The sequence below is a fragment of the Sinocyclocheilus rhinocerous genome, unplaced genomic scaffold, assembly GCF_001515625.1.
Source record: "Sinocyclocheilus rhinocerous isolate Xijiao unplaced genomic scaffold, SAMN03320098_v1.1 scaffold344, whole genome shotgun sequence".
NCBI lineage: Eukaryota > Metazoa > Chordata > Actinopteri > Cypriniformes > Cyprinidae > Sinocyclocheilus > Sinocyclocheilus rhinocerous.
This window is the reverse complement of record NW_015627959.1, coordinates 766,565-780,788: the sequence shown is the minus strand read 5'-3', so window position 1 is coordinate 780,788 and position 14,224 is coordinate 766,565. Positions and strand designations below refer to the sequence as shown.

General features: G+C 37.7%; 1 protein-coding gene across 9 annotated transcripts in view; it reads left to right on the top strand.

Moving 5' to 3' along the window:
• LOC107737101 (teneurin-3) overlaps positions 1–14,224 on the top strand; it is a 318,045-nt gene that overhangs the window by 58,960 nt on the left and 244,861 nt on the right. Inside the window, exon 1 of one of the 9 annotated variants that reach the window (XM_016548518.1) lies at positions 1,438–1,506. The exons of the other annotated variants lie outside the window; for them this stretch is intronic. The gene's annotated coding sequence lies outside the window, so the exon portion shown is untranslated. Of the gene's footprint in view, positions 1–1,437; positions 1,507–14,224 lie in introns of those variants that run through there. 9 annotated transcript variants of the gene reach the window in all.

The following is a 14,224-nucleotide window of genomic DNA, read 5'->3' as shown; positions in this document are numbered from 1 at the left end:
CGACTCTGGCGGCACGGGAGTCCCTCTACGCACCCTTCCTGGACCCACGAGGACACCAGCGTGCATGCACGGGGAAGAGACCGGTCTCATGAGGAGTGGCGTGCTCGGCATTTAACACAGCGGCGGTGATTAGGCTCCATTCCGTTCAGGTGTGCCCCATCACACGCCACCAGCCCTGGCTATTTCCGCGCCCCTCCTCTCTCACGCACCCACTCCTGTCGGGAGCCTGGCGAAGGGCGGCGATTAAGGGACGGGGTGATGCTGATAATTAGGGGGAGGCAGCCGACTCGTCACAATTGCTTTATCTTTGCACATTTCCATTAATTGATAATATTGACACACATATTATACATGGTTATTTTCATACAGTAACATGATAGATATTATGTTTCTTATTTTTTATGTATGTATTTCTATAGTTTTTATTTAGTTACAGTGAAATGATCTTTTGTTCTTCTTAGTGGATAGCAGAATGCAGCTCAGAGTCATTCTATTTTATATGGATATGCTGTTGGCATTGAGATGACTGTCAAGTGCTACTTGTCAAAGTAGACACTTCACACTTCAGTAAAGCCCAAGTATCCTTTACACCGTCTGAAGGCTGGTGTTGCTATTCACACAATCCATGTCTTACCTGTTTGTGTGTGCTTGTTTCTGCATGCATGCACTTGTGTTTTTAGCTGTTTTAACAGCATATCGGCGTCTTGCTCTGACAAATCTTTTTAAGCTTTTGGCCCAGATGTCCTGAAGCTCTGCCAAACTGTAGGAATCCTCCATATCTCTGTTGCATTGCTGCTTATCTCCATGAACAATCACCATTACATGAGAAATCACCTCAAAGGCAGCAACTTACGGCAAACAAATTATAACATTTAAAGTTGTTCATCCTAAAAAAAAAAAAAAAAAAGTATGTTATATGGGATATTTACCACATAACACACTATGATCATGTTTGTCCAGCCCCAGAAATGACCAAAAAAGACACTAGAAAATTATCATAAAAGTAGTCCATGTAACTTGTGCATCATTTCTTCTCAAGCCTTGTGCTAAGTTTTTGTGAGAAAAGACCACACTTTAAGCCATTATTCATTGGTATTCTTCCCCTCCAGTTATAACTCCTCCCATCGGAATTGTGAACAGATTTTTTGATTGGTGTAAAGAACATAGATCAAATAGATATAAATAACATTCAAAATAATTATATATATATTTTTTTTTGTTTGTTTGTTTTGTTTTGTTTTTTATTAATTCACCAGTTAATGTAGGAATTAATAGAACTTGATAATTAGAATATTCTGAAGGCCTACAGTTTGTTATGGCTGGTTTGGTGAGTTCTTACCTAAACCTTTCTTACCATTGGTGGAACATCAAAATGTTTACCTTTCTTTCTTAATATTTTTTATTTATTTTATTTTTTTTTTACCCCCGCTGGTTAGGCTGCATATTTGTTTGACTCCAACTTCCCTGTATGCTTGTCATTCACCTGGATCCACCACTTCTCAAAAGGTAGGAACTTTTTCAATAGTAAAAAATGGTAACAGAATTTATAAGTGGCTATGTACAGTTGTAGAATGGTAGATTTAGAAAATATAAAATAAAAAAAAAGATTATCAGTGGTCTGTTTTAGTCTGTTCACACAGCTATTGTTTGGCTTCAAAAGACCATAGAGCACAAGTTGTTTGAGCTAGAGTATGTACATTTATATATTTATTTTTATTTTATTCCACACTTTTAAGCCAACAACTGTGATCACTGTGAACTCTCATTGTATGGAAAAGAGCTGCATAAAAATTGTTCAGAATAGTAAAAAAATTTTTTTTTTACAGAACAGAAGAATAAAAGTCATAAGTGTTTTGCACAACTTGAAGATTAGTAAATAATGACAAGTTTTTTTTAGGTGAGCAACTTCTAGTTGAAAAGATTGAGACATAACAGGCATTGTGATTCAAAGAGCAAGAGAATCATGCAGCATTTCCCCTGTCTGTGTCTGCTTACATTTTCTTCAGTTTACAGCCAGGAGTTTAACAGTCATCTACAATGTTCTGCTGTACTTCAAACACATGCTTACAATATACTCCCACACGATTCTGGTTTTCTGTATCCGTGAGGGAGTATCTGAGACCTAGCTGAAAGCGACCCATCCCAGCCCTTCCACATGTGTCAGCGCTCTTTCTTCCAAGCGCTAGAGGATTTATCCGTCTGAGATTTAGAGGTCTTAAAAAGTGTTAAACGGGTCATTCTAAGCTTAAGTAAATACTGCTAAGAATACATGTATGCCGCTGTCAGTCTATGGTTCTACAACTTTCTGGCACTAACCTAGTGAAATCTATTTTGTGACACCCCAGAAGTGTTGTCCCATTTATCCAGTAGGCTGTATTAAAATGTGTCCGAGAGCAACTGGTTTTTGAGGTTGCTCAGCACAGAGTGGTTTTGGATGTAACTTGTGGTTTAAGAGGTGGTTTAGCCAATGCACAATAATCTTGGTGTTTAACTGTACAGGCACAGATGTAAAAATCAACTGGACATTTATAGCTTCGTTTCCAGAACCAGAAGGCTACGGCCAAATGCGTTCTATCAGTGGCATTAGCTGTAAGTGATGATGGCATTACGCTTCTTGTTATCCCGTAAAAACAGCCCTCTAGGGCTGATTCTACTTTAGACTGACTCCGATTAGGAATGATTGTGAGATTAGCGTACTGGTCAGTACAGCAAACCCTAGATCAGCCATTTGGTTGTTCCGTCTCCTAATGAAGAATCTGTTTCTTCTCAGTGCCATATTGTGCAGTAGTTTGAGTCAAGCACTTTGTTCTGATGATTCAATTTAGTCTTCCAAAGAGCAGAAATCAAACAGGACACACTGGGCGGCAGTCACGGGACATTCTTCAGAGAATAATTGTACCCTTCAAGCTTCAAACTTATTGATTGTTACTGTCCTGTGAAAATAATTCATAGGTGGAAAGGGAGTTAAATTTGCCAAAGTTTCTTGTCATCACGAGTGGGACTGTCTCGGATGTGCAGCCATTTCAAATCAACCTAGAACACCGTGCGCTGATGAGCAATTAGAAAATGGTTTACATCGTTGCAATCATCAGCCATTATCATAATCAACTTCAGAGTGAAGAGAGCCCTTTACCAACACCACCCTGCCCCACAAAAGAGCACTCGCTCTCTCTACGAGAGGAGATTTGCCTGTGTGTGCGAACAAGAACACCCAAAATGGTCCCAAAAATAGTTGTAGTTTGGTCCGAGTCTAGTCCACCCTTCTCATCTACATAAAACCTTTGCAAATGCCCGTGAGCCACCCACATCACTGACAGCACAGTAAATGAAAACAGCGTTTTGCTCTACTGTACTGCATTATTTACTGTCTCCTATGGGTCATCCTGTTTAAAGCGCGATGTGGTTTAATTCTGCATGACACTGAGGTGTTGAGACTCAACCTCCTGCTCTGGGGTCAAGTTCCTATTTTGGAGCATCAGTCACGCTTGCTTCATCCTGGTGGCCATATTGGAGTTACATCAGTCTCAATGGCCCCTCATTTCGACGTAATGGCTTCTCCATGGGAAATTAAAGCTTAATTAAACATGCATGGCAACGAGACACCATTGTGCTACAATATTTGACTGCCTGTGACCTGACAGATTCATTATCTGAGAGAGTTTCTCATTTTTATGACACACTCCTCTGTGGATGCACAGGCTCTGATAAGATCTTGGTCTGTCTGCTTAATGGTCCAGACAACATGCTGCCTGCCTGCAACAAGAATATGCATTCACTGTTTATCTTATTTACAGTTTGCACAATGGAGAGCAGGTTTAATTGAGTTTGAGTGGTTTGATGTGGACTGGGAGATACTGTATGTGTGTGAGAGAGAGAGAACGAAAGAGAGAACTTCTGAGAAAAGCTCCCTATTGTTATGTTTGACTTTAGTTGGCAGTTAGCTACATTGTGGCAGTTTTGGCTTGGAGCAACATGAGCCTTGTATACAAACACCCAAACACACGATCTTGCCCTTTGATACAAGCATACAAAAGGTCACACTGTAATGCTACTGTTGTTGGATATGCAAATATATGCAAACATATAATGGCTCTCTTATTCTTACTAATCTCTCTAATCTTATGCTCACCAAGACTGCATTTATATTATGTAAAATACAGTAAAAACTGAAATATTGTGAAATTATTTCATATATTTTAAAATGCTATTTATTTCTGTGAGGACAAAGCTGATTTTCAGCAGCCATTACTCCATTCTTCAGTGTCAAATTCTTACTATAGTCAAGACATTTTCCCTATGGCGGAAATTTAGAATTAGGCTTCAAATATATTGATGATATTCTTGCGCCTCAATATTTTTATTTGTCCGCCAGGCAATTTTTTTTTCTTGTCCTCCAGGCGAAAATTTAAATGTACTACAACATGTTCTGCAAAAACCACACAGTTCAAAGTGTTGTTCATGTCAAAGTTTCATACTTAGGGTTAGAGATTTGTTCAAATCCGCAAACCAAAGTTTAAACATGATTCTTTGCATTAGACAGTTCCTCTAATAATTTCAAGGTTTATTTTAAATAAAGGTAATCACCCTAATAAACTCCTGTCCTCTGATCAGCTAATAACATGCATACAGACTTAAATACATTGACAGCCTACAAGCACAGATACAGTATTGAAAAGGATTTGAATGTTCGTTGGGCAAAGGCCGTTAGTGCTGTCATTGGGATTATCTTAATACTCAATAAACCAACAACAGGACGATTAGAGTGACTGACACAATGCATATGTTTATAATTAGAGGATTTGCACCTTGGCTATTGTTTGCTTGTCAGGAGAGCAATTAAACACCACAGGCCCAGAGACACTATGACGGTCTGTCTCTGCAGACAGAGTCAAGTGTATTTTCTTAACTCAGGTTTAGCACAGTCTGCGTACAACAGGGGTCCTCCTTCACGATGACATTTATCCTAGTCAGGGTGGAGAACAGCATTTGTTAGCAAATACAAGACCCCTTCATGCACTCAGCACCATTATTATTGTTATTACTACTTTGAATGTGCAGATTTTTAAAAGTACTTTGAAGGATGTAGAGTGTCGTGTTTACTAATTGCTGTGTGTCAATATGCCATTAACTCCGTGTCGGTGCCAAAGAGCTGTTTGGATAAACTTAAATGGAATCATCTACTCACTAATCAAGAGTGGCTGTTTGGTGTTAAATGCCAGTTTGAAAATGAGTTGCTAACTGTGAGTAGCATTTTTCACTCTGAGGGGCACTGTTCCCACTCATAGATATGACAGTTCCCACTGCTTTGTCCTGCACATGTCTGTCATTCTATTGTTGTGCAGCAGTCTGATAGTGAGTTTCAAGTGGATCACGCAGTGAAGAGAATTTTTTCGCTATGCATCAAATGGATGTGCCTTTCATAAACTCTCAACAGGTTTGTGTTTAATACATAGACATGCACGCATGCAAAATTGAGAGATAAAAGTAAGGTGTCCATAAAAGCTATCTTACTCAACAGGCAGTAAACAGCCTTGTGCTTCAGGCCTCAGATTTGTAAAGGGTCTCACAGTTACGGATAAGTGCCATGTACCCACAGGCAAAAATGGCTGAGTGGCTGAACCAGACATTGACATTTCTTAGAGAATTCCAGTCCTCAGCATCTCCAAGAACCAATGCCTAAGAGTGAGGATAACTGAATGATCAAGTCAAGTCTTAGTCTCATGTCACTTTTCCAAATTAAATCTCAAATCCCTTTTGTTAATAATTGTGTATAATTAGTGGTTTGGCATTATGAACTGTATTCTAGAACAATTCATTTATTTATTAAAGATGTTTCTAGGGATTTTCTTGTTTATTATTGAACTAAAAAAAGCATTTTATCTTTATCTTTGGTAGATTATCCATAATCCATTTAATGACTTAAAAGCAAACTTTAGGAATATATTTTTTATTTTGTAAATGCCACTTAACATGAAATGTCTCTTCATTTTCTCAACAGTAAATCAATGGATAACTGTGCTAACTGGGATTTGTCTTCATGCAGTATTCAAACATTTCTCCTTGAAGACTTCATTGAACAGGTTCATAAGCACTGTATGTCTGTGCACTTCTGAAACACTATGTGTTTCCTTAATGTTTCTTAATAGTAAATGCTCAGGAAGTACGCGCTTTGAAACAATCGAAAGTGTGTTACCGCTGCGATGGAATCCTTACAGACTTCCCTTGCTCTCTCCCTGTAGAGCAGAGGCCTCTAGAGTGTGATGACTTCATTAAATGAGCACTAGAGGACTGTGTTAATCCCGTTGCCTCCGGAGACAGACTGCACCTGGTTACCCTTCAGCATTCGAGAGAATGTATGCTAACCATTGCTAACATTTCCCCCCTTATGCACACACACACGCAGGCCTATGTACACACAGTTCGACGTAGTCAGCGGAGTCAGTTTGCAAAGAGGGATCCGATTATTTCCTGTTTCCATCCGACATGTTGTCAATTACGGCCCGGCGCCCAGCCTAACAGGACACTTCAGCGTTACCAGCAAATGACCTTACACTGTTCAAACAATTAGCCCAAAGAAAACATTGTCCTCATTGATTTATCGGCCGTCCTGACTGAGAATTCTCTAAGTGGGGAGAGAGGAACGTTTCTCTGTTCATGCCGCCATCATCTGGAAGTCTTTCCGCATGAAGTTCACAGGAGAGCCACGGTGGTGACAGGTCTATTTAGCACAGAACTCACCATCAACCGCCAACTAACGCTTACTAAGGGATGTGTGTTTACAATCAACAGGACTGTGATTATTTTATGATAGTGATTTCTATCTTGGAATCTGAGAGAGAGAGAACAAAAGTTCACTGGCAGTGAATAAAAGCCTAAAAATCCTTAGAGCTAGAAGACTGTATATCTTCAAGGATAATGCTTTATATCCGTAGCAGTTAGGGTTCCTTCCCAGAGCCATGGACTTTGTTTTTCTTATGTGTTTGTGCACTTTTCCCAGCACTCAGGGCCAGAACTCTGGGCCCCCACTTTCCGACGCACACCATTTTTCATTCAAAGGCTGTTTTTCTGCGCCAATACCCACGTCTTTGGAACTTTTTTTAAAAGCACCGTACTGATCGATCAGCATCATTTTTACTCCAAAAGAAAAGAAGAGAAGAGACATAGAGGGTGTGAAAGAAAAAGAATATCTTGTGACAAAGTACTCTGAGCATCTTACATGGTGTTAATCAACAGCCATAGAGCTGGCTGTCACTCACAAAAACCATGAGGCAAGCCAATCAATATCAGCGCCCATCACTGCTTTCACCGACTGAACTCAACTTTTTATAACTGTTACTAGAATGCTTGTATTGACCAGAGAGCACCGTTTATTGGCCTGGCACTCACCGTTATTTCACAATTAAACTAACGGCTAATCTCACTGCCATAAAGCCGATCAGACCCCGGAGACATGTGCTCAACAGTACAGCTCAGACAGATCTAAAACATTCCACTGTTTCCACCAGCGAACATTGGCGCAAAATGCAAGATCCAATTTTTTTTTCCGCCTGCCTGCCGATAACCAAAGATGCCCAGCAGTAATAAAAGACTGCAAATAAATGGCCACCAACTAAAGTGTTTGTTTTCTCACATGTGTAGTTTTCATCTTCACTGGATCTGGTCCTAGCTGCGGGCTTTGCCAAATTAAAGCAACAACATCATTGGCTTTGATTCTAACTATTTGATATGTGGTGATTTTCATGTTCCTTGGGGCGTTGCTTTGTGAAATTGTTCCTGTTTTATCTCTATTAAAGCTTCTGATTTTCTCTCGCTTTATTTCAAAGCATATTTTAAATGTCGATGGGTGGGTTTGTGTATGTGTGTGTTTTGGGCACCATAAACAAATGGATATAAAATATCCAGTCATTGATTTCACATCTCCAGCACCTCAAAAATGCAAATGAAACATCCATATCTTTTTGAAGATTTGCTCTGGTCCTTTAACACAATACCTGCAGATACCCTGTAGTGATTAGCACTACATTCGGCTCTCTCATCCTTCCATGATGGAAGCAGCCTGGTCGTGTTGGCAGCGAGGTCCAGACTTGAAGGTGCAGCGCTCTGAATGTGTGGATTTGTTGAGTTTAATGAGTCCTCCCTGTGCTCCACCACAGCCTCCTGTGCTGTTGACATTTGTCCACCCACATGTGTCTGGGCTATAATGACCCTTAGCATGTCAAGCAAGTGATTTTCACTTGCGCGGAGGCATACGCTGGATATTTTGTCGAGAATTGTGTCCTCAAAGTGGATTGAGTCTTCACGTTTTATATTTAGGTGTGAACGGCGAGCCAGGTGTCTTCTCTCGCAGACTGTATTTGCTGTGTGTGGCTCTGTGTTAGTGGATGCGGGGTTCTTTGACATTGTTCATTCATACTAGTTGCTTTTACACGAGTTTCCAACATTTTGTTTTTCCAGTCCCCCTGCCATGTTTTTGGACATGACTAAGGCGTGTCAGGCAAAAGGCATGTTTTCCATTATGCTTAGTTGACGGAGTGACTGAACTTGCCCTCCACCCCAAGTAATGGACAGGCATCTAGTTCTCCCTCTTAGTCTGCATTCTTCCAGCTTGCATACATGTTTCACAGTTTATTTTGTTAATACAGATAAGCCTTTAAGGAGCATGTTCCCTAGTGAACCGAATGCCAGTCTAAATTTTCTACGCACTCACTGAACAGAATGCTAAATCACCTCACAAAAATGAACATATTGATCACTGTATACACACACTGGAAAATCACACTCGCACAGACTCATTATTTCTGGATACTGTGTTAGTCATTGTGTGGGAAATGGGTTTTAAGTATCTGCGCACTTCAAAGAATTGCAAATAGCTTGTGATTTGTGTCTCACCTCATTTGCTCTTAGTGTTTGCATTTATATAACACAGCTCTGTCATGCTGTTCGTGATCGGCTTTAATCTATGTGAATCAGTGCATAGGATTCAGTGCTTCACTTGGAGTCTGTGGCAGATAGCTGTATCATTGATCGATGTTGATTGGACAAAAGACTCTAAACACAACATTTTGGGTCACGTATGGACTCTCTGCTTCACTGGGAGTCTTATATATGATTTTTATTTGACATTAGGCTTTCAATCGCTGTATTTTTGTTCTGCCTGGAATATTATAAATGGATGAGTTCTCACTGACTTTGCAGTGGATGGCCAAAAAGTGAAATGGACATATATTTGAGTGATGATTCTTGAAATTAAAAAAATGTATTTTGTCTTTCATAATTGTTTCTTACATATTGCCATTTCTACTGTAAATATAGTAAAAATACAGTTCTGAGTTGGCCAGTTATTTTCAAGTAATTTCACTGTTTAGTAGTGGTTCGAGAAGCAGCTTTTAGGATCAAATAAAAAGATAAAGAGAGAGAGAGAGAGAGCATACTAAATGTTTTGGTATTTATAAGTAATGTGTGATGTGTGCTTCCCCGTTCCAACAACAAGCAACGGCCCCCAGTGGTGTGTATTTGTCTTGTCACATTTTCTTGTCTTTCTTACCTTTAAAACCAGTGAGATATTCTCAATTGTGTGTAATTGCATAATTGGTAGTGTACTTTAAATGCTATATTTAAAGCATTTACGCTGGTGGTGGTTGATCATTCATTCATTCATTCATTCATTCATTCATTCATTCATTCAATAAATAAATGCATCATTCATTCATTCATTCATTCATTCATTCATTCATTCGTTCGTTCGTTCATTCATTTATTACATACTTAGGATCTAAAGGCAGGCTGTGTTCACAAATGCATGTGCAAGTGTGTATGCGTCTGCGTGTGTGTGATTGTGTATGTGTGCGATTTAGGGCAATGCTCTGCCTTTGAGTTATGACTCTAGATTTGTGTCATCTTTGTATATACTGTCTGTGTGTGTACTAGGGGAATGTACTAATTTGGCTAACACACAGACCAAATTAGCTATGTGTATCTTGTGGCATTCAGCTTAATAAATAGGAAGGAAAACACATTTATAGTCATCATTGTCCCAAGTTCTGGTTTACATAAAATGTCATACAAAAGAGACAGTGTTGAGCTGTTTAACCCAAGCATCTGTTTCATGTTGTCCACAGACTGAGTATGGTTTAATATCAATTGACATTCGATATGGCTTTTGCACCATCATATGGGCGAATCTCACGAAACCTGCCAATAATATATCCAGTCCAAATTTAAAAGAAAACAAAATTACTAAAATATATATTTATATTTAGTACTTTAAGAAAATGAATACTATTTAGGACCAGATTTGTATTTTTTGTAACAATGTGTTCATTATGATTTGGCAAATTTGCTCCTAAATTTGCCTTAGCATAATGCAAAAATGTCATCTCCATTATTGTACAATGTGTAAATAAATGGTAAAGTATTTTAATTTATGATGATTAAGATAAAATAAACAACAAGCTAATAATAATAAAAAAGTGATTCAAATAGTGTTTGGATTCAATATTATAAGGACAAATTATATATATATATATATATATATACAGTTAAGATAAAATAAACAACAAGCTAATAATAATAAAAAAGTGATTCAAATAGTGTTTGGATTCAATATTATAAGGACAAATTATATATATATATATATATATATACAGTATTTTATTTATATTAATTCAAATTAATTTAATTATATTTCATAAAATAATACAATTTGTCAGATTCACCCATATAGATGGACTCCTCCAGGCCAGTAGCCTAAATGTATCATGCTGTACTCAGTTATGGGCTGCTGGTAATTGGCTAGTTTCAAGACTAGTACTAGTGCTGTATTTCTCTGTATTTTAGTGCTCTCTCTCTCTCTCTCTCTTGCCTCTTTTAATAAAGAATTAGACTCCCTCCCTATTCTATTATAATGAGGAACCCTCTTTCTCCCAACTCAGTAGTCTGTTTACAGTCCATTGTGCTAAATTGTTTTTGTGCATTTGTGTGTGTGTGTGCCAATGACTTTGCATGTTGTATTCATACAAAGCAATTTTTTTAATTAATGGAAAGGCTTGATATGAGTTCAAATGTTAACTGTGGATTGTGTTGTTTTGTTGGGCCACAGCTAAATCATTTAGCAATTTTCCAGTTTGTGCATGATAGAAATCATGCGCTGTGGCCAGTCATTTATCGTGCTTTCTCTATGTTTGTCTTTCCCTCTCACGCATCACCCCCCCTTTCGTCAGCGTATTTGTTGTCTCTCATATGCGTATCTACTAAAATTGCTTACCTTCGAGATATTTCAGACATTCCCTGGGTTTGTGATGCATCACCAGAGCGGGGCGCAGCTGCAGTGCACACTACATGCTGTAGTGCCGGAGTGACACAGGCCTATCGATCACTCTCACACCCTCTATACATCCAGATGAGATGTACAGTGACATGCACGGTAGTTGTGAGAATGTTTCTTCCTGCCTCTAGCTGCAAATAGGCCTCGTGTAAAGTGAGACTGAGTGAATAGGTGACGGTAGCCTCTGCACGTTCAGGTTACCCTGTGTTTGTGTGTCTAGGACTGGATGTATGGGGGGATTTAGTCAGGTCGCACACACCCGCTCCATCTTTCTGTCAGCTTGACCTCCCAGCTGTGTCCTATCACATCCCTGGCTGAGGCCGCTAAAGTGTCTGTGTGTTTATGTTAACAGAAATGTGCTTCTCTAGCTAGTGGAAGAAAATTAAATTTGCCTTAATTTACTAAATGGTTGTATTTAGGGATGTAACGATTCGCTCAACTCACGATTCGATTCGATTCACGAATTTGATTTCACGATTCGATTTTATTCACGATTTTTTTTTTTTTTTTTACAAAATGAGATTTAAGACAAACTATAAATTAAATGTGTCATTTTTTTATTGCTTGGACAAAATGCTGCACGTTTCTTTGTGAAATTGAAATATAACACTATAATAATATACTAATATAGCACTTGCATATTATTGCTCTTTTGTTGGTTTTTTATTGCTTTTATTGTCCTCGTTTGAAAGTCGCTTTGGATAAAAGTGTCTGCTAAATAACAAAATTTAATTATAGGCTAATGTAAATGTAAATAACAAAACTAAATTTAAATTTTAAAACAAGCCCCAAATCAAATAAGTAACACAAATAAAAAAATCTCTTCATATAAACAAAATAAGACTTTGTCTGTGCTCTTTCCATTTAAAATTAGAGGCAACCACTGCATTTTAATCATGATCCAAACAAAGATGCTGCATTCATGCAACATGAACAGTTTTTAATCTAAATTAGGATTAAATTCGTTTAGGACGAAATTTGAAGCAAAAACAGAATGATTTGACTTCAGTTTTGTGAAACTATACATAAAAAATATCTGCATGAAAGCTGAGCTGAATGAGACGCAAATTCACTCTCTGCCAGCAGGTGGTGCTTAAAGTGTTTCCTTGGTTTCCGCTGTAAACAAAGCAGCGCTGCACTTATGAACTTTAATATGCATTATACAGAGGCAAGATGAAAAGAAAAAATACCATCTAAACTTTTCTAAAGACAGTAAGTTCCCCTCAGACATACATTCATATAAACTGCTACCCCTAATTGAATCGCGATTTGTTTGGCATCTCAAACGATTTGAATCATCACATATTTGAATCGATTTTCAACCGGCTCGTGGTTAATCGTTACATCCCTAGTTGTATTAGTTCAGAACACTTCAGAGAGACACACATAAGCTCTGTTCCAAAAACCTGGTGAGCTTCCTCTTCATAGGAACGTTTCCGACCCCAAGGCTGTTTCAAAAGAAAGGAATGTTCATTTTAGACAGCATCACGTGTTCATCATAGAGAATGCATTACAACGAGCTCATTGAAAAACATAATCCAAGATGGTTGACAAAGAAAGTGAAATGTTATTTTTCTATATTATAAATATAATTAAATACTGAAAAGAATCAAGAAGAAATGTTTAAAAAAATGTACTGACTATTTTTACTAAAAATGTGTGTTCTATGTATATTTATGCTTACTAGAGTAGCATGTCATTCTCGTCACATCGCCTGTATTGAAATCAATTGTGAATCGAGTCACAACACAGAGTGTTCGCCTTTGTAGAGCATGGTTTTGTTCCACACAAGACTATGCAGGCAGCGAGACTCACTAGGTTTTGTAGCAGAGCTATTGTGGTACGTACATGACAGCATGTGGTAGACAAAAAGAGACAAAGAGAGGTACAGAGAAGACGGCTTTAGGACTAGCGATATGTCCATTAGGTCTGTTCTGAAGTACTGTAGACTGATGTTAATATCCAGTGAACAGCACAGCGGATCTGTAAAGCCTTTCTGTACAGGGAAGCATAATGGAAATCTAACACATGACCATCAGTCACATCAGTCCAAGTGAATTCAGGTCGAATACCTGGTGACCAAGAGCTAAGAAATCGGTGCAGTCATTCAGAGACTATTTATTTTTCTTTGGAGCATGTCGTGGCCAAATGAGTCAGCTTGGTACAGTGATTTGTCCTATGATTTTCTATGAAAGAAAAAAAAAGGTTTTAATGAGTAAATCATATGGCATTTTAATTTCTTAAGTTAATAGTTAAATAAATTAATACAATATAATTTGTATACATACTATAAATGCATAACATTTAAAATAAAGCATTGTACAGAAATTAAAAATCAAGCAGCAATGGAGGATAATGATTCACAATAAATCAATATGAGGAATGTATATTGGCACTCATAAATCACACACACAAAAAATTGTACACAAGATGCTAATAATAATTTATTACCATGCAACAAAATATCGAGTAATTTATAATTTAAATACTTTTCATTTAATATTATTTAAATAATTATTATTGATTAACAGTTTAATTTGAATGTTTATAATAATTTTATCCAATTAATATTGCAAATGTTATGTGCGTTGTATATACTGTATATATTTTCCTAAAGCTTAATTTAACATTTTATTAAACTGTATTAATTGTGATATTCTTTAGTATTTTGCCATAATTGCAGCATTTTATATTATGGGTTTATATTTATTTTAGTGAAAAATAAGTGAAAAATAAGGCGTGTTTGAAGATGTGCATCAGGGACTCGGGTGTGTTTTCTTCTGTTTTGGTGAGTGCATCCTATCACAATATTATGTGTCCTTTCTCTCTCTTTTACACACATACTTTGTCTCCAGATAAATCCCAAGCCTGCTAGACTCTCTCAATTTAACTCCAAAGCAA